Source organism: Calidris pugnax, unplaced genomic scaffold, assembly GCF_001431845.1.
Source record: "Calidris pugnax isolate Ruff unplaced genomic scaffold, ASM143184v1 scaffold41, whole genome shotgun sequence".
In the NCBI taxonomy this organism is placed as follows: domain Eukaryota; kingdom Metazoa; phylum Chordata; class Aves; order Charadriiformes; family Scolopacidae; genus Calidris; species Calidris pugnax.
Genome location: NW_015094509.1, coordinates 1,292,185 through 1,300,244, shown reverse-complemented (window position 1 = coordinate 1,300,244; position 8,060 = coordinate 1,292,185). Strand labels below are relative to the sequence as shown.

The window sequence follows — 8,060 nt, the reverse complement described above, 5'->3', positions numbered from 1 at the left end:
AGAGGAGCGAAGGGGGGCGCGGGGGGTGCGGGGCGGCAGCTCGGCGCCCTGCGGAACTCTTGGCGGGGGGTTGCTGTCGGCCCGGCCCGGCCCCGCGGTGCCTCCGGGGCAGCCCGCCGGACTCTCGGGGCGGGGGGTCCCGCCGCCCGGGCTGCTCCCCGGACACCCCCGGAGCCTGCCTCCGCCGTCCGACTCCGCAGATATCCCCTCGGTACCTTTGAGCGCCCGCCTAACTCCATTTTGGGGGCAGTTAGGGAAAGGAAATGCCCAAACGCGAGGGTGGGTTGATAATCCTGAAGGAACGCACACCGAGTTTTCACGGTATGGAAGTTTGATCGAGTTTTACATGCGTCTGTTTGAAACCCGTTCGATGCCGGCCGTGGGTGCCCCTTGGCTTTCTGTCTGAGCGCGAAAGCGGGGGAGCAGCCCCCGGCCGGGGGCACGGGGCCGGCAGAGGAGGCACCAGAAACCTCTCCAGAGGCACCAGAAACCTCTCCAGAGCCTTCACCCCGAGTCTCGGAGCCACCCAGCTCATTCCAGAGGCTCACTCAGGCATCCCTATTTCTGGTTTGTTAAGCAAACCTCTGGACCTTTTTGAAGTTCCAGGCACTTCCTTCTGGGTTACCTCTGAAAGCTTTGTTCAGCAACAGCTTTTGATTAATATTAAGCATGTGTTTCAGTGTTTTTGCTGACCCTGTCGTGCTCGCTGTGGCCGTCTCCCTCTCCTACTGCACCACCCCTTTCATTTCAAATCCCTTCTGAAAACATACCATTTCTGTTGAAACCTTTTAGGATTAGTTTCCCAGAAATTAATGAATAATATACCACACAAGTGGTAAACTGCGGATATGTGCACTAGATGTCTTTGCTTTCAGTCTCCCTTTGACCGTTCCATGTGTGCTCTATCTGTGAAACCATCTCCATCACTCTCATGAGTCTAACATTTCAAACCAAGCAGCTTCAAATAACCATTTCATTATAAAAAGCTGCCAAGAAAATATCTGAGTGTATGTTTTTCTGCCAAAATTGCTTTCCTCTGAGGTCTAAGATGGCTAGCATTCAATTGTAGACAAGTGACTCATTAAAAGGGCTGAAATTTTTGCCTTCTCTCAGAATTAGAAGAAGGAGCTTTATTCCATTTAAAAGTGTATACAATGGTCTCTAGTGACCTCCTGCCAAAGAAACATTAGCTTATGACCTTACGCACGATATTAAGCCTGGAAATCATAATGTTACAATGGAAAGATAAATTATGCTAATGAACTGCTTTTTTATAAATGTCAAATTTCTAGTAACTCTTAGCTCCAGCACCGTGAGTCCAGTTTTAGAGTCTTAATGGAGCACGCTTTACTAGAGTGAAGATCACAAACTGGTCATTGCACAGCGACTTGGGTGGCACCAGGACCTCAATTTTGCTGGGTGCTCTTGAAGCACATTAAGAAAATGTTCCACACCATGTGACTTGGGGAGAAAAAAAGCCATGCCTTGTTCTCTTTTGCATGCTATAACTTATTATAACTAGGACTTAACTAGGATGGGTAACCCCATTGATGAGAGACGGTGTCGCGCTGCTGGGGTACCTGTTCACTCTCACTGTTTTGCCTCACTGTGTTTTGGTCCCTGCTTTTCTTTGTGCCTGCTAATTGAGAGTCTGGTGCTCAGCTCTCCAGCTAATTAATGTTACTAATATTGCTTAAGAGTAACTCCTTTTAAGAAAGGTTTTACTTCTAGGCTTGTTCTTGGTTCTTCTTTTTCTTGTTAAGATAACTTGAAGGGTCAAGTAAACCTGAGTGTTGAACCCGGGAGCAAGAGAACAAGGTAAATGATGTTAAAATCCTTTTTCTGTGACACCGAAAAGGACAGGGAGAGGGTAACACCGAGCAACAAGATAAAGAAATATGGTATCTGCCTTAGCACCAGTCTGCAGCGACTGCGGGGGCTCGGCAGAGCTTCACCACCCTCATACCAAGTTCCATTAATCTGATGGTCTACATTTTTGTCTTGTTATATATCGGTATAAATCAAGAGTTTCTTCTCTGAAACCAATTGTGTTTCATCAGCTTTAAATTAGCATGAGTGATAGGGGAAGCTGGACCAGTAATTCTCAAAATATTGGTTATAAAATGAGTTCAAATGATGGAGTAGTTTACAAAGCTGGCATAGGCTCCAATTTATGCTGCTATTATGGAACAGAAAACATGTGGGCAGGATGTATTAACATCAGTGGCTTTATTTTACATCTGGAACATGAAAAAGGCGGTAACAAGCAACAGCTTCTATATTGTTGAATTTCTATTGATCTTTCTCTTCCAGCAGGAAGATATATAGTTATACAATAGACCATCTGAATTTTATACCACTGGGTGGTTGAAATAATTGTAATATTAGACATCCTGCCTCAGAGCGTGCCAAAAGGTCTTAGCACAAAGTTTAGGGGAAAAGAACATAAATTTGACTCTAGGAAGGTATTTTAAAGAGTGAGGGCTTTGGTTTGTTTTGTATTTTCAAGAGGAGAGGTAGATTTTTCTAGTATGAATACACTAGAAAACTATTTTCCTCTTGGAATCAATGGAATTTAGGTAGCTTAATAAATCATCACCAATGCCACAGGCTTGCAGTTCTGTTTTTTGGTTAGGCCTTGTCCTCGGGTGGTTTATCAGCTTTCGCTGCGGGGCTGCTGTGACAGGGACTATTGAACTCCCTGTTCAGCCTGGACTGGGGTCAGGACTGAACGCAAGCGCCGGCCCTGGCTCAGCTTCTGTAGGCAGTCCTTCCTGAGCACATCCCAGTGTCACCTGGAAACTCATTGTCTTCATCTTTGCTTTTTAACTGTGCGTTTAAATTTCTTCTTCTGTGTGTACTATATTGTAAGGGAGGTCAGACTGCCTGAACAATCTTTAGTGAGGTCTGGCTTTTTAGAAGGGCAATACTTGGGATGTTTTGTTTTCCTTGGAAGTCCAGCGTGGGAGACAGGAACTTGTTTACGTATAGTTTCTGATAATTTCAGGTCAAGGATGGGTGTTTTTACACCTCATAACATTTTATGATTAAAACACCTGTGTTTTGTATTACTGATATTCTCTTGAAAAAGACAAAAGGTATACGAGTCCTGCTGGCTTATATCAGCAAGCCAAAAAGCAATAGTGAAATCCAAAGTGCAAAGTAAAGTAAATTAAATAACCTTTTTCAGAGTTTCTCAGCAAATACATAGAATCATAGAATCATCTAGCATAAACTGCTTCAGGTTTCCTGGTCCTCAGGCTAATGCTTTTCCACTGAAGCATATTACTTCTTAAGTAATGAGTTGTCAATTGTCCAACGCCAGGAAAAAGGACAGTCCAAATGCATCTCTGTACTGTCTTCTCTGTAAAGTAGGCTTCCAGATTATACCTTAGCACCTCTGACTCTGAGCGAAAATGTGCAAATGTGAGGATGCTACTCTACATCAGAGAGTAGACACGATATTACAGTTCATAACCCCTCTGTAGGAGTACTTGGGCTTCTGCTACTGGCGCCTTATTTGTACAGATGGAAAGAATAGCAAGAAAAGTAGCTCTTCCAGGAAGGAAGATTTTAAAGGGTTTTTTGGATGGAATACAAAGCAAATAGCAGCGTTGGCCCAAAAAGCACACAAGCTCAGAAGTCTTTAGCATTGTTTCCTCATATTGTGTTATGCAACAGAAAAGTCAGCATTAAACAAGAAGAATCCTTCCTGAAGTGCAAGTTGTCTATCATATTTTTAATGACCAAGGAAAGGAAAAAGCTTTTCAGAAACGTCAAGTAAGTTTAGCTGCTGTATTAGTTAGGTTTCCAAGTGGTCACAGACAGGTGAAATACACTGAAATGCAATGGCTGTTACTGGAAAAAATTACATTTTTGCTTCAGTATCCTGCCTCCTGTCTGACAGCTGGGATATGTCCTGTGGAAAATGGATTGAATACTTTTCAGTTATTAGTTTATTATTCAGTTTTATAGTGGCTCTCAGCAAGAGGGAAGTAAAGATTTATTTTTTTTTAGAAAAATAAATGCAGTTTCTTCAAAACTTAACAAAAATAATTTCTTAGAGGAACTGATAAGCAAAGAAGGATTTAAACCACTTTTTCCTTCCAGAAGAATGTTAAGTGAATAGTAGGAAAGGGAAAGTTCCCCAAATGGCTCAGTTACTGCCCTCAAGTGATGTCTCGTAAGATGAGCAACTTTCCCATGAAACTTAGAATAGAAAACAATTTTTTTTTAGAGTTTGTGGGTTACTTTGAGCATTGCTGTTGCTTTATAATTTCAGAGTTGTTTCTTCCCACAGACTATGAATGTTAAATTGTATTACTCTAAAAGAAGATTAGTTGTTGGTTCTTTTTTTTTTTTAATCTAAATTGGGAAGTTTCCTGGATCTTGGACAGCCTTTGGTTATCCAGAAAACAATAGACTGAAAGTCTCAGAGAACAGTGAGGGGGAAATGAATGTGTTGAATACAAGCAGGAACAATCTGCTTCAAATCTAGCTGGTTAAAAGCAAGTAGGTTGCATAGTTTCAGTCACCTCACCATTTCATAAAGCTGTTTCTTTGCACAGACGGTTCAGATCACAATTCCATCACTGATACACGTTGTTTAATCATCCAAACCGATGATTAAATTATCAAAATCGTTATTCAAAACATGTGAGTTCTTTTATGATATGTGGAATGAGAGTTGTGCTCCTTTTCCTGTTTGTCTTTCCCCCTGACCTCAGGGCTGATGCAGATCCCATGGCCCTCCGATGTCAGAGAGAGCTCCTGCTGATTTTAATAAATGCTTGAGTAGCACTGGTGCCTGGCCTCTCTCATGAAAAAGTAAAATGTTAGCAGCATTTTCCTTCCTCTTCCACTCTGCTCTATTCATGTAAGAGGTTGAGGAATCATCATGAGTCTGCTGTGGTTGAATGTGCACTTCGCTCCAGTATCAAGGTTCTTCATTCAACAAAGCACTTGGATATTAAGCAATTTTTAGAGCCTGTTCCTATACAATAAAGTGCTTACAGGCTCATGTGATCTTGACATCTCTAGAAATTGAAAATGAATTTTAAAGGCGATTTACATATTTACAGAATAAAATTTTAGAACTTTTAATCCCCTAGTGACCATGTATGGTGCTGGTCATGATAAATTTCCCCCTCCCTCCCCTTCCCAAACACAACAACAGTTACCATCATGCCTTCTTCTGAAGAGATAACTACTTGATATTCCCTTTTGCTTTGTTGCATCCTCTCAGATACCCTTAAAAAACCAGCTCTCTTGCCCACTGCCCTCCTTTTTCCCCTAATGTGGGTGCAATACATTACAGGATACTTGAGTGTGAAACTGCATCTGTGACGTGTCCTGGTATAGATTTTCACTTGATTAACCCTGATATTTCATACTTCAACATGCTTAGCTGTTTATGTATAATACAGGCCCTGGCTTAAGTATCTGCAGCTGTTGAATGGGGGTCTGGTTCTATGGCTCTTACAGTAACAAAACTTTCAGTGCCCAACCCAGCTCTTTGTGGATCTCTTACAGCATTATAAAAGACTGCTGGTGCAACATAAACCACATAAATAATGTTTAAGAATCCTGATTCAGTCTCATACAAAACTGAAAATGGCTGCTGAAAAACTCCAGGCAAGTGAAAATACCTCTTACCCAGGAAATAATTTATACAGGATATAGTGTCCTGGCAGTTAGCATACAAATACCCTGCAGAAAATGAAACTTAGATTTCAGGGGGCTTTTTCATCTTTAGCAAGAACAATAACAATATTCTTATTGTTAACAATATTCTTCATGTTAACCTTCTTATGTATGGGCTGGATTGGAGGGGCATACGTGGGAGGGACCAAGGGAGGAAAAGGAGATTTAAATTAGAAGCCAGCTAACAGTTTGCAAGAAACTCCGTAAGCTCATATGCTGTACTCCTGCTTTACTGAGGTGAATTCCCGCTACCTAGGTTTGAGCATTAAAAAAGAGTCTATGGTACATTGTACGTGACAAAACTGAGTCCCAGTAGCTGGATGCTGCAGCTACTGTCACGTTGTGAATTCATTTTATGGGACCTGTTGCTTTCTGTAACTGATCGCTTCTGGGAAAAACATTTCCCCTCCACAAGGCCAAAACCACCTCAAATGTAAAGTGGCCATCTCCTAAAAACAGAGGAAGAGAAGACAGCCGTGCACTAACTTTTTGTTTCTTTCCTCCTTCCAGTCTGCTCTGTTCTTACTACACAAAGAGCCAAAATAAGCGGGTTTAGATTTTCTGGCTAGACATGATTTTGCTGTGCTAACGCGGTGGGAATGTAGGAAATAAGCATGTAACCAGTGCTGAATGTGTGTTAGGCGTTTCTCAGCGTGTGAGGAGTTGAGATTATCTTTGACTTAGTTTGTGCCCTCTGTAGTTCCTTGCAAGATGATGGGGAGAGGGGTTTGACTCTGCTTTGTAACGACGGAAGGCATTATGAGGTGCTGTTTCATACCTTGCCCGTTTAGGACTTGAATAATGTTTTTGTCCTTAGAAAAAGCATTAAAATAGCCCAGGACTTCTTGCATTTGTGGCCCAGCATTCTATGCAGGGCTATATGCTCTGCCCTACTATTTCACCAGTTTCTGAGTGAGAAATTACTATTCTGTTTTACTGGTACCTCATTTTTCTTGGGGAATTACTATGGGCTGTTTTTATGAAATCCTGTTTTCTTTTTCAATGACCTGCCAGTTGTAAGATCAAATGGGAAAGGAAATTTGACCTAGATGGCACAGTGCAGATTTTATCACCATAGAAGGACAGCAAGATTCAGTACGAGAATCACCTGAAATGGGCTACATACCCTTTATGCTTTATGTCTGAAACAATTACTTTAATTAAATGTTCTGTTTGAAATCTGTTCAGATGGTCATTGAAAATGCCTCTACGTTCAGAAGTAGTAGCATGCCCCAAACAAAACTTGTATGTAAAGTCCTAGAAGTTCTTTTTCAAATGAAGCAAATGACAACCTCAGATATCACTTGTAAAAAGTATGGGAATTTTTAAGTAATCATTTTGATTCCTATTTTGAAGATTTTCCATTGTCTCTGTCACAACACAGCACTTTTTCATTGTGGCTGTAATGAAACAAATGGGATGGTGAAAAGGCACTTAACCAAAAAAACTTGGCAGCACAGTCTGTAGCAGATCTTCTTACTTCTGTTTGTCTGTGCTTTAACCATCAGTCAATACTGCTTTCTACAATAATGGTTTTCCAGATATTTATTTTTAGAAGGTCTTTGCAATTAAAGCCAAATACCACTGCCTTGTGGATCATCCCTTTGGATGAAGGGCATAAATAGCTGGTTCTTTGCACAGGAGTTGGCAACCTCATCAGAAGGTCTTTAAACTAAGTTTGAAGGGGGAAGGGGAAGAGTCCATCAGCAGAGACGCAAGGGTCATCGATGGATTAGGAACTATGGGTGAGCCTGCGGATGGTCAGGTAGAAGTTATGCCTTCTGCCACCAAAAAGGGGGTGGGACTGGTAGCCCAGCTGAAGTGTTTTTACACTAATGCATGCAGTGTGGGCAACAGACAGGAGGAGCTGGAAGCCATGGTGCTGCAGGAAAGCTATGATGCAGTTGCCATCACGGAAACATGGTGGGATGGCTCGCATGACTGGAGTGCTGCATTAGATGGCTCCAAGCTCTTCAGAAGGGACAGGCAAGGAAGGAGAGGAGGAGGGGTGGCCCTGTATGTTAGGGAGGGTCCCACCCTTGTACTCCAGGGCTCAGTATTGGGTCCAGTTCTCTTTTATATCTTTATCAATGATCTGGATGAGGGGATCGAGTGCACCCTCAGTCAGTTCCCAGGTGACACCAAGTTGGGTGGGAGTGTTGAACTGCTGGAGGATAGAGAGGCTTTGCAGAGGGATCTGGACAGGCTGGATGGATGGGCTGAGACCAACGGGATGAGGTTCAACAAGGCCAAGTGCCAGGTCCTGCCCTTGGGTCACACCAACCCCCTGCAGCTCTACAGGCTGGGGGCAGAGTGGCTGGAGCTGCCTGGCAGAAAAGGACCTGGGGGTGTTGGTG

At 42.6% G+C, this 8,060-nt stretch overlaps 1 protein-coding gene across 2 annotated transcripts in view; it reads left to right on the top strand.

Moving 5' to 3' along the window:
- Window positions 1–8,060, top strand: part of TNS3 (tensin 3) — a 251,867-nt gene that overhangs the window by 256 nt on the left and 243,551 nt on the right. The gene's annotated exons all lie outside the window — the stretch shown is intronic.